Raw genomic sequence first — 15,115 nt, 5'->3', positions numbered from 1 at the left:
TGAAATCTTATCATTGTCATATGAATTTGAACAAATTATATATTATTAAAAGTTACATAAAAGATGCTATAAATCACAATAATTAGCAATTAAAAATATTTTTAAATCATATAAGAAATTTGGTTGACTAATTGGAATAGAATAAGTAACATGTACTATTTGAAAATAACGTCAAAATTTCTAGAATTCACAATAAATTAACAACTGAAAATATTTATGATTATTCACGTGAATTGAAACATGAGTAACCTATATTATTCAAAACTAACGTAAAAATATAAATCACAACAATTTAATAACTTCAAATATATTTTTAAGAAAACATATAAAAAATCGACTGATCTTCAAATTCCATTTATATCACATAAATTAAAACAAAAACAAAAAAAATATTTATTGGGCTCGTGTTGGCACGGGCACCAAATATCTCTATATATATATATATATGTCACAAATGGAAAAGTCCCAATCAAGGAAGCAACATATATAATTTACAAATGACTTAAAAAGCATTAAAAATTACAATAATTACCAATTTAAAATATTTAAAAGCTATATAATAAAATACGTTGACTCTCAGAATTCTATCAGGCTAACATATATTGGGACAGAAAAAATAATACATTCTCCCTCCGTTTCAAAAAGAGTGGCCTAGTTTGACTTGGCACGGAGTTTAAGAAAATAAAGAAGCCTTTTGAATCTTATGGTCCTAAATTAAAGTTATGTCAAATGTACAAAATTGCCCTTTAATCTTGTGGCCTTAAACATGCCACGTGGAAAGTTAAAGTTAAAATGTTGCCAAAAAAGGAAAGGGGCCATTCTTTTTGAAACAGACTAAAAAGGAAATAGGGTCATTCTTTTTGAAACGGAGGGAGTATCATTTTAAAATTACCAAAAAAGTATTATAAATAATAATAATTAACAACTTAAAATATCTGAAAGACATTTTAAAAGGGTTAATTTTGTAATTTTATCTATATCACATAAATTAGGACAAAGTGACCAGTAATGTACATTATTTGAAAGTTACATAAAAATATTATAAATCACAATAATTAATAACTTAAAATATTTTTTAAAAAAATTAAAATTTGGATGACTCTCCAAATTTCATTTGTGTCACATAAATTGAGACAACAAAAATAACATATATTGGGTCCATTTTAATTTATTTGTCTTATTTTTTTGTTTTTTATACTTAAAATTGCGTAAAAATACTATAAATCATGATAATTGACAATATAAAATATGTTTTGAAAAAAATACAAAAAATCCCACGGATTCTTGAACTGAATCTATCGTAAAAATACTATAAATCATGATAATTGACAACATAAAATATTTCAAAAATATTGTATGTGGGTAGTCTTATTATGCCTTAAATAGTGTCAAAGAAAGTACAGATTTGTGATAAAAAAACTTATTCGTTTAACACGCAAACAATCGATTCAAAAACTCGATTATTATCCTCAAAACATACCATTTATATTATTGGGCTCGGGTATAGCACGGTCAACATTATCTTGTATAAGAACAAGGATGAATTTGTGTCTAAGCTCAGAGATGAGGGAGTATTTTTGACTTAATCCACTAATGAGCTTTGACCAATTTTGACTTCCAATCATCTTCCCAATTCCTCTTCCGGGTCGTCTTCCCCTATTGTTTCATGGAACTGATTGAACGGTATGAACCTTTGAATGCACAAGAGTTATGGACTGAACTATCACATTGGAGGGAGGATCGTGTGGAGGAAGAGTTTGTGTACTTAGAACACAACCTCTCCCAGTATTTTAGCAAAACACTCAAAAATCCCCCGAATGACCCCGACGGTACTGAGTTATTTGGGGAAACCGTGAATCTTGAATGGAAGAGTTCGAGTCCTTTTGAAGTGTTTATGGATGAGGAGCCGGGTGGTAATTCCGATGATCCTGTCGTCCTTGAAAATCTGAAGGAAAAAATTTCGACATTCAACCATCGGAGAACTTACTAGTTACTATGTACTTGTGGAACAACAGAAAAAATACATAAGTAGATTTCTGTCTAAATTGGGAATCAAAAATATCCCAAAGGATTCGTTCCATACGTATTTGTAAGTATCTAATTATTGTTTTTATTATTTTGTAACATTGTCATTCCAGTGGTAGGGAAATATAAATTGTATAGGAAATTTTGAGAGCGTGAAACTTGAGTGGTTGTGGATCAATAGGAAGAGGGTATGGAAGTAATGCAATGTTTTATTTTTAAGATAAATAAGATGGAAGTTTTATTTTTAAGTGTATGTCATGGTTAGGTATCCTTGGGAAGCGTAAGTTGTTTAGAAATTCAATTGGGTACAATATATCTTTCTCGTCTGTGTTCACGCTTGCTTTGCACACATTGTCTGTCCTTTAATATGTTTTTCCTTCCCCTGGTATCTTCATATTTATGTCATTTAGCTCATGCACCAGTTCATTTTTAGGTGTGAGTATTGCTCTTTCTTTCAAGTATGCCGGGTCGTTGTACTTCTGTAAGAGCGATGGATATACTGCATCCACAATTGATATATGATTTGGTTTTGAATATGATTTTCTGGTTTTTGTAATGCAGTAACAAAGATATTTGCTTAATTACGTCATTAATTTGGTTTTGAGTATGATTTTCTGATTTCTGTAAGGCAGTAACAAAGTCATTTTCTTAATTATGTCATTAATTTGGTTTTGAGTATGATTTTTTGATTTCTGTAATGCAGTAAAAAGACATTTTCTTAATTATTTAATTAATTTGGAGTTGAATATGATTTTTTGATTTCTGTAATGCATTAAAAAGACATTTTCTTAATTATGTAATTAATTTGGTTTTGAGTATGATTTTCTGTTTTTTGTAATGCAGTAACAAAAACATAGTTTCAGAGATTAAGCAGACTAACAGAGGATTCAACATGCTATTCACTGCGAGAAAGGGCTCCTATGGATTTTGCTTTGGTTGAAGACAAGTCAGCTTACCGACGTCACCACAGATTCATTTGGAGTACTCTCGATTCTCTGGTAAGGTCCAGAGCAATTGATGATTCTATTAGGACAGATGTATTCCTAGCCATCGAATGTAGGGCTGACGTAGAAGGTACATTGGGAGGCTACCCTGAAGTTCTTCTTAGATATGGCTTCAAGTTGAGTTGGGGTTCAATAGACGCTCGAAAGTCCTTTCTAGAAGAAATTGACACAACAATGTATACTCCCCAAATGTGCAACTTAATTTGGAATGAGTTTGGGCTATACGACAAAGCCATCCACTTTAGAAATGCACTCTTGAAAAAAAGGTTTTACAAGCATGTCAAAAATAGCAGATTGAATATACCTACCAATCGTAAGTTGCAAAAACACTTCCGAACCTATGTTACTTACATAAAGCAGCGGGACCGAACTAAGAAAAGCATGTCAGACAAGGATCTCCAATATTTTTTTATGGCTCTCCCAGCAGACATTCAGACATCATTTAAGTCTCATTGCACAAAATATTGTTCAGCATTTCGAGACTTCATTAATCAGACAATGGTAACCCATGCACAGTATTTGTCTTGAGTGGTCAAAACTGCCAATCGTGCCGTACGAGATAATGAGGCTCTGGGTGGGAATGAGAACGAGAACGAGGAGGATAATGAGGGGAATGAGAACGAGGAGGATAATGAGACTGAGAGTGAGTTCGGGAATGAGAATGAGGAGGATAATGAGACTGAGAGTGAGTCCGGGAATGAGAACGATGAGGCTGGTCCAGAGGCTGATCCGACTGGTCTGGAAACTGATCAAGAGGCTTATTCAGATGATGTCTAATATTAGAGCTGGTATGTTTGCTACAAATTCTGTGAGTTTGTGCATTTTATAGACTCTCTTGATCTGGCATAGAATTTTGGCAGATAGGTGTAGATCCTTCTCTTCCCTTCTTGTTTTTACCTTCATACTGCCACTGAAATTGTATCTGTGGACATCCTTGTAAACTATTAAAACCCATCCATTTGTCTAACCAAAAAAGAGTCTTGTTGCCATTGTTTACCTTGATAATAGATTGACTTTTAAGGAATGGCCAGGAGAGCCTGATGGATAGTGACTTATTTAGTTACCCAATTATCCAGCTCCCCATACTTGTTTTTTATGACATTACACCATAAGGCTTGAGCCTCTTGTGGGTGTCTCCATAACCATTTCACCTTAAGAGCTTTGCTTTGGTTTTTAAGGTTCTTGATGCCTAATCCACCTTGCCTTTTGGTTGTGATTATTTTCTTCCATTTGACCAGGTGATATCCTTTCTTCTCCTTGTTGCCTTGCCACAAAAAAATTCTCCTCATTTTATCCAACCTTTGAGCCACTACCGGCTTTAGTTTGGGAAAGAAAACGTTATTTTTCATTGCATTTGTGTAAATTCGATTACTTTTTAGGACACACTAACTGACCTCCAAAGGGACTGGGTGACTGACTGGCATGCTCTTCTTGTTTAGAGATACATTTGTTTTATTATCTTCCGATGTTACTTGTTGAGAATATCTTGTCCTCTTCCTTTGCGCTTTTCTTTATAATATTTTTTCTCATGAAGAAAAACATATTCTTGCATCACCCTATTTGAAGATCTGATCATTTCTACAAATGTGTATCATGTATTTTCTATTGGGTGAGATTTCTTCTACAGTTTTTCTGTCCATCTTTTATACCTTGATCAACTATTAATAAAAGCAAAACAACTCTTCTGTTTGGAACACTTTCTACGGAAGAAAGGGTATTCAGGTAATTGTTTATTGTTTAGGCATATACTCTATATCTCTTGGTATTGAAACTTGGAAGCATTTTAGGTAAGGGTGCAGAGTATTTTTTAATTTCAATTAAGCTTTTGAGCAAGTGAATTAGTTCATTGATTTCTCTATATCTTGTTGAGGAATATGTGTTTAATTGGTTATCAATGCAATCAATGCAGAGTGAGATTTTAAGTCATAAAGGTGATAATTAACTGTTGTGTCATTTTATAGTTTTAACCACAAAATGGAGGAGAAAGCGTTGTTCCCATCAGTTTGAACCTTTGATGTACTAACATAATTAGCTCTCGTCAACTATGGTAACATGAAGAGACTATAAAAAGTTGTGAGCTTATTGAATACTCACGATATGAATGCTTTGTTAGACTATATTGTAAGCTGCCACAGTTGCATATTTAGTCCGTTGCTATGTACTGACAAATAAATTTTCAATTATTGATACCAAGTTTATTAATAATAGTCACACTTCTAAAACTGAAAAGCTTTGATAGGAGAAACAACTTTTCATTCAAGGTAACAAAAGAAGCAAAAGAGAATGCATCTATAGATTCATTTGGCAAAAACATGGTGAAGGTGCTTCCCCTGTAGACATGGATGAAAATGATTTTACCGTTGTGGCTGAATTGATGTAAGTAACAGAATAAGGTTAATACTAATTTGTCCTCTATGCAAGAACTATTTAAAATAAATTTTGCTATTTTGCCATCTTCAATAGTTGTTAATCTTTTTTCTGGTTCATTTTAAATATTTTGGTGTGTAATGATGGAAACGGGTGCCTGATCCATATGAACAAAAGATCTCGGGTATGTCAACAGAATTTCAAGATTTTCTTTCCAAGATGTCATTATTTTCTGTAATTCAATTGCTCATGCTGAGCACAAAATGAAAGCACTACCTTTTATGGATCAATTGGTAGACTGTGATAAGTTGAAAAGTAAATATAATGGGGAGCTTTTTCTTAATATAATAAATATAGGATCTCTCCCTATAATATCATGGTAATAAACAATTGGAGTTTATGAAGTTTATAACGGAGTGAGGCATGTCTTTTCAAGAAAGAGCTTAAAGCCAAGATTTGTACCTTAGTGTACAGACTGTTCAGGTTCTTCTCGAGTTTAAGTGCAAGACCAAATAATTTCTCAAAATAAATAAAAAATGCAAGAACATGATCTGTAAAAAAAAGGTTGAAAACATTCAAAATCTGACTTTCATGCTTAATTCAACAAAGTAAGAAACACTTTGTAATTAAATGATCTATTTGTATAAGTTGCCACCTATTCTTGCCAAGGCTGTTAGTTTGTTTTCTCTTGATCTGTACATCTCTTTTTTGGTTTAAATTTGTATAGTGAATACTCTGCTTTGGGATGCTTAGCACATTTAGCATATTTCTGGAGCAAATTTACCTGTGGTTTGTGTGATCTGCTTCATAGATTTAAGAATATGTTTTTTTCTATTTGTTTGCTCTGCATTTTTTTGTTACTTGTCCCGTCGTAATATTTTACTTAGTAATAAATAAGATAGGGGTCTATGTCATGCTCCATCACCATGGGAGGTGAGAGCCTTGATGGTTGAATTGAATAAAAAATAGTTATTTACATTGTGTTAATTGCACCTGCCCAAAAGTTATTTTAATACGTAAGTTTCAAGAGTGATTAGGAGTTAGAACTCCATCAAAGCATATGTGTTTCCTTCATGACCAAATACACTCCAAAGCCCCAACTATATCTCTAAGTACTTAACATTGGAGTAGAAGGTGCCATATATCTTTTTGATACATAACAGTTGTGGTACGGAAATCCTCTTCTATTTAGGTCGTCATATATCAAATGTTTTTCTAGAATGGCAGCCAACTAAAGCAAGCAACAATGGATAGTATCTTGATTCCATATAGATTTTTATGGCTAAACATCTACTGTTGGCATTGACATAGCCATCTTTAATAGAGTATTGTTGTCCCCATATTGACTCCCCCCCAAGAATAATTGGTCTTTGACATCCGGTTTCACCTTTAACGCGTGCTTTTGTATAAACAATATACTTATTGCTAAATACAGCTTGAGACTCCAATGTCGGATATAGAAATAATTGACCTTTTTCATCATTTTCGTCTTCAGCTATTTTAGATGTATTATCAATCCTCATTGCTGCATTAGTTGCTCGTCTGTGTCCTGATTAATATTATCAACTACTCATTACAAGATCTCTTTTTTTTCATCTCTACTGCGATGTCTTAAACATTTTTTCCCAACGGTAAACTAATATAATCCCCAATACTTTTCTACTTCAAGTTCATTCTCCCAGCATCTTCCGTGTTATTGTATAATGGGTTACTGCATTTTTTTCATAAGTGAAATCATGCTAAATTCTCTCATTTTCATCACTGATAAGATAAATATTTTAAAGACGTAATCATTTTTCATTGACATCCTCTCTGTATTCTCTAATTATTGGCTATTCGGTCATCCAACATAACGTCCCAGGATTATATAGGAGGACACAATTAAAAAAATAATAATCATATTTTCAAGTGTTCTCTATATAGTAGAAAAATGACAATTTGAAAGGAATATTTTATCCCATATGTACTTTAGAACATGGTTGATCTCTTTTTTTTTTCTTTTCACTCACAACAGTCCCAGGCATTTTCATTTCTTATTTACCATCAATGTGCATTTTCCAAATCATGTATTTCTTTTTAGTTGATAGTTTAACCGTTTTAAGAAATGCTTCCATCAGCTTGTTTAATTACCACTATGTTTGGTAACAGTTTTATGAACCATTTATCAACTTGAATGCAAACATATTTTTGATGATTTTATAATTATTGTTATTGCAGTTTATTGGAAATTGTTTCAAAGCTTATGAAATTTTTTGGTTGATATTGCTAAGACTTGGAATTTAGAGTAATTCCTGTAATGAAGACAGAGATCATCTTCATTTAAAATTTCATGTGCACTTCTCTGTTTGTTTGTTCAATTCCTAAATTATGATGTTAGTTCTGTGTTGGTCTTGGTGGACTAATCATCTTGAGTTGATGCAGGGTAAAATAATAGTTGGTAATTAACTTGCGAAATCTAATTGGTTGGGTAGAACAACTTGCCTATTCTAACTTACATTTTTTTGTGAGTATGGTTAAAGCATTTCGCCTTTAGATTTTCATTGTATTATGGACATCCCCACTGATGGAGGTGGTCATGTGAAATTGGCGTAACAAACTAGGGGAAATGTTTATACACATACTATGGTTTGGCAGTATCAAAACAACTCATTACTTATTATTATTTTTTTGGTAGAAACTGACAATTTTATTAATACCAAAATTGTTACTTACATACCCAAGTAAGAGCTGACCACTTACTTCTCCAACAAAACTAAACAAAAATGTAGCAATCTAGAAGCAAAACTAATAGCAATACTATAACTATCTACTCCTTCATTATAATGTCTTCTTCCAGCTCCATGTCAAGGTAGTCGGTCCAACAACTGTAGTGCAGTCCTCCATTTTGGAAGGTCTCTTCCGCGAACTTGAATATGGAGGGCAATCTCTTTGCTGACTCTGTCGCAATTATAGGATCTTGCTTGGAATTGCATGTTGTTTCTTTCCCGCCATATAATGTATACACCCATATCAAAAACACAGCTGACAATTGCACCTTTCCCAGTCTTCTTCCTTGCTCAGGCATTTGCCCATTCCAATTCTTGCTGCCAACTCCCTATGGTCCTACTTAAACCCAGCCACAACAACAGTCTACTCCATAAGGCCCTAGTCATAGGACAATCAAAGTAAAGATGATCAAATGTTTCAATAGGTGCAGCACAAAATGCACAAGCAGGTGAAACCTGAATTCCTAACTTTTGTAGTCTTTCAAAAGTTGCCAATCTTCGCCAAGCTGCTAGCCATACCAGAAACTTGTGTCTGGGATGAATATTGTGTTGCAGGGCTATACTCTTCCAGGGGACCCTTGAGAATAGAGGCATAAGGCTGTTGTACATTTTCTTAATGGAAAATTGACCATTCTCAACCACTGAATTCAACTTACTTCCAAGGTCCTCTGGCTGGACTAAGGATTCTAGATACTTTCTGGATTCAATTACTTTTCTTACCACCCATGTAGCATTCAATGGAATAGGACAAATTTCTAGTGATTCATTTTTTATATAGTAGGCGTTCACCCATCGTATCCGCAAGCAATCCTTTTTCTGATCAATATCCCATAATAACTTCAGAATAGCAACATTATTCCACAATTTCAAATTCATAATGTTAAGTCCCCCCGCATCTTTTGGAAGGCATATTTTATTATCCCATCAAACTAGGGCCTTCCTAGAACTAATAGTGGATCCTGTCCACAAATAAGTTCTACATATGTTGTTAATATTTTCACAATCCTCTTTGGTAGCACAAAGATCTGGCCCAGTAAGTTTGCATACCAAATATTGCAGTTTTTATCATTTGGATTCTTCCGGCATACGAGAGTAACTTTGCAGACCAGCATTTAATTCTTTCTGTAATCTTCTCTACCAAAGGCATACATTGAGCAATAGTCAGTTTCTTGGATGATATAGGAACACCCAAGTACTTGAATGGTATATCCCCTCCACATATCCCAAAGTAGCCAGTATAGTCTGTTTCAGCTCAGGTTTAACACATCTCATAAAGATGGAACTTTTCTCCTTATTAGCTTGAAGCCCTGACACTACAGAGAATCTCTGAAAAGCTCCTTGTAGCAATTGAATAGACTTCATGTCAACATACTCAGTTCCCGTTGAAGGTATTCCATAGCCAATACAAATAGGTAAGGGGACATAGGATCCCCTTGTCTAATTCCTCTTCCCCCTCTGAATTGCTTAGATAGGCCCCCATTTATCACTAGAGTATACGAGACTGTAGATATACACTCCATTATCCAAGATATGAACTTAAAGGGAAAGCCCAGTTCAGCAAGCAATCTCCTTAGGAACTCCCATTCAATGGAATCATAAGCTTTTCGTGAATCCATTTTCATTGCACATCTATGGGATAGTCCCTTCCTAGAATACCACTTCAGTACCTCATGACTGAATAAAATATTATCAATGATCTATAAATGCAGACTGAGAAGGACTGACAATAGAACCTATAACAGGTTTGATTCTGTTGGTCAAGATCTATGTGATGATCTGGTATATAGTAGAGCAGCAATCAATAGGTCTGTAGTCTGCTACTTGGGTAGGGGTAGCTTGTTTAGGCACAAGAGTAATGGCAGTAAGCTTAATCTCTTTCAACAGCTTCCCAGTAGTAAAAAGTTCTCTGACAACACATTACATCTTCTTTAACAGTGTTGCAATGCTTAGTAAAGAATTCCACAGGGAATCCATCAATACCTGGTGTCTTATCTAGGGCCACCCCTTCCATTGCTGTCACAATTTCCTGATCAGTGATCGGAATTATAAGCAAGCATCTTTGTTGGTATGATAAATAGGGGCCATTCCTTATAACATCCACATTCGGGCATGGCAAATCCACCACAGCTGTTCCCATCAATTTAGTGAAGCTTGAAATAAACTCTTCCTCCACTAGCTTTAGGGTCCTGCAATTTAATCCCATTAGATGTATAAACAGATGTAATGGTGTTCTTACTACTTCTAATCTTCATTTGAGCATGGAAGAACTTGGTATTTGAATCTCCACTGTTAATCCAATTAATTCTAGATTTTTGTTTAAGAACCTTCTCCTCCGCTAAGCTCCATTTTCTGATATCATTCAAAAAGACTGATTCTTGCTCTATTAACTCACTATTGAGAGGTTGGGTTGCCATTTGACTTTGTACTATTTCCTAACTCTGTCGAGTTGTTTGTAGCTTCTGGCTGTAAGAAGCCAAATAGGTATTGAGGTCCTTCAGTCCTATTTTGAATGCTTTAAGTTTGCTCCATAATTGCCTCATTCTAGTACCAGTGTATCTTTTATTCCACACAATTGTCAGAATCCCTTCAAACTCAGGGTGCTCCAGGACTGTTTTGAATAATCCGAAGGATTTTGGTTTAGAAGGAGGTCTTGTGCTCACTTGAATAACAATTGGCGAATGATCAGATTCTCCTGGACTCAAAAACTCAACCTCCACATGCCCATAGTTCACTGTCCATTGAAAGTTCCTAAAAGCCCAATCTATTTTGGAATGTACTCTACTCCCATCTTGCTGCCTATGACAACATGTAAAGTGTCTCCCTGATTGTCTTAGAGCTGTCAGTTGCAATGTGTCGATGCATCCCTGAAAAGCTTGTGTCTCTCCTGGTAACACAGGGGAGGCAGTTCTGTCTTCAGTAGCTAGAACATTGTTAAAGTCCCCACATAGCAACCAAGACTTCTGGATACCTCTCCCAATTTGAACTAGGTCCCTCCACATCTCCTCTCCATTCTGGCTTTCATTGTTTGCATAAATAACTGTGAGATAAGCTGAGAAGTTTCCATTTGCCTCTGAGACTTTACAATGAACATATTGTTCATGGATTACTAATACGTGTACCTGTATATGAGCCCTCCGTAGTAGCCATACCCAACCATTATATGCCATAGGGTAATTGAGACAATGGTTCCAATCAGGCACGACCTTCCTTAGTATATTCCCAGACTTATGCATTTTTGTTCTAGTTTCAATAACACCCATAACATCTATCTTATTCTTTTGCAGAAAGAGCTTCCTTTCTTTCTGTTCCAAGGGATGGTTTAGCCCTCGTATGTTCCAGGTAGAGATAATTATTTAGGGATAAGAGTACCCCAGGGTCTCCAGTCTGAGTGACTTCCTCTTCCTGGAGAGCTGCATAACTATTTACAACCTTTACTTGTGCCTCTGTTTGCAAAACTTTAATTGACTGAGTTGAGTTTGTGATATTAGCTGGCGCATCTGTCCTCCGTTTATCCACTACTACTCTGTTAGTAGGTGGTTTATCCTGCTGAACTACACCCTTTGCCTTCCAGTCATATCGGGGTTGCTTAGCTTTCCTGCTCCTTCTCCTCCTCTTGTTCTTAACTTCTTGGGATTTAGGTTCTTCATGTACATCCATTTCAGCATTCCAGCACGCTTCAGCTTTGTGCCCAAATTTCATACACTGCAAATTTTTGGTCTCCAATCATACTCAATTTGTTGCTGAATTGAGCCTGTTGGCGTCACTATGTCAATAAAATTCAGAAGTGGTTGTGATACATCAACTTCAACTAGTACGTACTCTAGCATATGAAATTCGCGTCATTGACACTGTGAAGCTGTCAGTGTAGAGGGGTTTCCCTATGGCACTTGCCACCTTGCTTAATGCCTCACTAGACATCTAGACCAGTAGCCTACCGGAAGCCGTGGTAGCATTATCCAGAGAGGAATAGTGGTGATACAGTCTGGGTTAAACTCAAAATCGATACTCCAATTTTGTAACACAAAGGGTTTGTTGAAGAATGTATATGGACCAGCTTGCATAACTCTCTCACAGTCTTCAACAGTTTCAAATCGAAAAATATAGTATCCCTCCTCATGCATCAGAAGCTGGGGTTTCTTTACAAATTTCCAAGCATTCATAATAAAGTTTTCCATCGTTTTCAAGTATGGAGTGTCACCTGTCACATACTGAGTAAGTGCTGATTTCCAGTAAATTTCTTGTTCCTTTAGGTCATCCTGCTCGATGGTTACATAAATTTTTCCATCCTTAGAGCTAGGTGGTATATAGCTTAACGTCTTAACTTGCTTCACGTTCCTGTTGTCCTCACAGTCTGTCTTCTCCCCCAGCGTCAGCCTGGCTGAAGTACTCAATTCAGAAAACTGTAGCCACCAGACTGCCATTTGAGTGCCATTTAACGCACCCCCACATGGTTCCAACTGTATAGAGGATGCAGAGTCTGAATCCTCCCCTTTGTTTTCAACAATCTATTGGTTCCGATCTGGAATAAAGCTTCCAAACTTGATTTCTTGCAATCTATAGCTAATACCATCCTCTGGGCGTAATCAATTCCTTCTCCGATCGTGTCTCTTTACCAGAAATCGAATATCGTTTCATCCTGACAGTGCACGTTAGCAGAGCTTGCTAAAATGCGCTGAGAGCACTCATCCGAAAAAATTGATAATGAACTCATTTGTTAATATGACATTTATGTGGGACTTTCCTTACTGGTGAATATCTGTCTGATTCTTATTTTTAGTTAATTTAGCAAGTTTATAAAATAATAGCATTTGATTTTATCTGCTTTCGCTTGCTCTGTTATTGATTATGTTCCTCATATTTTCTGTTGGATATCTATCAAGGTTGCGAGACTATATATATTCTTAGCTGATTAATCTTCACGCCTGTGCTAGAGAGATAGATTAGTAGCCCAAGTTCAGAGTACTTTCTGCGACAAAGAATATAGATTTTCATTGGTTAACGTTCATCTTCGTTTTAAATTTTATATGCACTATTTTTTGTGTGTTAATGTGTGCCTTTTTTTAATTTTGTTTCTCTCAGTCACTTTCACTTCTTACTTTGCGTTGGTACTTGGTCTTCTTTGCTGCTTGTTGCTTTTTAGTCTGATATTTGACGGAAAGGCAAAATAAGTGCTATCTTTGTCTGAATTAATTGAACCTCAACTCTGTACGATTATTGAAATACTGACATTTCATCCTCAATTCAAATGTAACAGGTGATTTTGATCGAAGACTCTTTCCTTTGAGCAAACTTTAATTTGTGGCCTCTCTCTGGGTCTGTACAGCATTTCTGCATATGATTTTCATATTCATCTTGTTTACACATACGACACACACCAGTTGGTGTTTGAAGAAGTGACTGTTTGGAAAATTCAAACTTTATTTGGATTGTTGAGTAGTAGACAAAAAATTAATGTACTAGCAGTATTAAAGAATTTAAGGTGTGATAGACTCATTGGGCTTTTATGAATTGAGTTTAATCTAATCTTCATGCTTTAATCTATCATTTGAGAGTGGAGAATTAGATTAATAAACATATTTCGACTTTGATTCCTAAGTTTGAGATCGGAAGGAGACGATTTAGGCTAACTTTGTTAAATGTTGAACTTGCTAGAAATAGGGGTTTAGATTAAGGTATTGGGTTGCTTTGTTGTTGAACACGATTGCAATCGAAAGAAAATTTCGTGAGAAAACACTGATCGCTAGGAGATTATTGTTGATTGATGATGACCTAGCCTACCTTTGATTGATTTGCATGTGTTGAGATGACAATGGATCGTTGAATGAGAGTTGGGTTTTGAGTTTTCCAATTTCCAATTATCCCTTGCTTGATTTGTTCTTTGCCCAAACCCTTTGTTTAGTTACCAAAATTGCTCTTAATTTGATAATCTTGTATATTGTGTGTTTAGGTTCAAACCCATTTGTCTTTTTGATTGCCGACAAATTATTTTTTATGGGATTCGATTCTGACTCTTTTGTTGGGTGTTTATTGCTAATGACAACTTATTCTCTTACTTGTTTCGAAGGTAAATTAAGTGTTATCAATAATGATGAGAGCTAGAAACATAAGGAGGGAAAGGTATTGTCATTAGTTATTAATTTTTGCTCAATCCTGATTTTTTTTGTTTGTTTTTAATTGCTCGAATCTTTGATTACCTGCAAATTCAAACATTATCTATTTTTACAAAAAAACTATGATATGATCACTTTATTTTTCCATAATAAAACTAATGGTTAAATGTTTATGGATTAGTTTCATTTTTGATAGTATATGTTTCATCAATAATAAATTTGAAGAAAAGTTGTAGCTGTAAAATTTGGGTTCCCTCTTCTTAACAAAAAGGAAACCCATCATCTTGCATTTGTTTGTGAACTTTTGCAATGGTGTGTCTTATTGGTCTAATATTTTTTTTCAATATATTTAACCTGCAGGCTGCAGCTAGTAAAGATGAAAGACTATTATCATATCAATGACAAGAGCTTCCTTAAAACCTCCAACTTTAGTTTCATTTGTTCGTTTCATTCTCATCAGATTTTCGAGAAAGAAGATATAAGAATTACTTTTGACATCTTATCGGTTCTCTTCTCTAATGTTTCAAGAAGAAGCTTAAAGAATAGTCATTAAGAGAGGCAATCTTCTTTTGATTGTGCGAAAAACACATGACATTTATTTTAAAGACCTCATTTGTTTGGAGGTTTTAATCTTAATCATTTAGGGTGTGTTTGGTATGAAGGAAAACAAATGTTTTCCAATTTTCTCATGTTTGATTGGGTTAAATGTTTTCCAAATCAACTCTTTTTCCTCAAAATATATCACTAAAGTTATTTCTAATCGTATAAAGCCTTACCTTGATAGACTCATTGGGCCTCACCAAACAAGCTTCCTCAAAGGGCACCGAGCTTGCGATAACACCAT

At 35.0% G+C, this 15,115-nt stretch overlaps 2 long non-coding RNA genes across 2 annotated transcripts; both read left to right on the top strand.

Moving 5' to 3' along the window:
• The first annotated feature begins 1,554 nt into the window (after positions 1-1,554).
• On the top strand, positions 1,555-5,405 carry LOC107063453 (uncharacterized). Its single transcript, XR_001475340.1, has 3 exons — positions 1,555-2,089; positions 2,869-3,817; positions 5,269-5,405. It is a non-coding gene; the product is annotated as an uncharacterized lncRNA (long non-coding RNA).
• A 118-nt stretch (positions 5,406-5,523) lies between these two features.
• On the top strand, positions 5,524-14,910 carry LOC107063454 (uncharacterized). The gene is made up of 3 exons (XR_001475341.1): positions 5,524-5,580; positions 13,416-14,278; positions 14,632-14,910. It is a non-coding gene; the product is annotated as an uncharacterized lncRNA (long non-coding RNA).
• Positions 14,911-15,115: the final 205 nt, after the last annotated feature.

Source organism: Solanum tuberosum, unplaced genomic scaffold (assembly GCF_000226075.1).
Source record: "Solanum tuberosum cultivar DM 1-3 516 R44 unplaced genomic scaffold, SolTub_3.0 scf00348, whole genome shotgun sequence".
In the NCBI taxonomy this organism is placed as follows: domain Eukaryota; kingdom Viridiplantae; phylum Streptophyta; class Magnoliopsida; order Solanales; family Solanaceae; genus Solanum; species Solanum tuberosum.
Note: the sequence above shows the minus strand (reverse complement) of the source record. Positions and strands in the feature narration are given on the sequence as shown.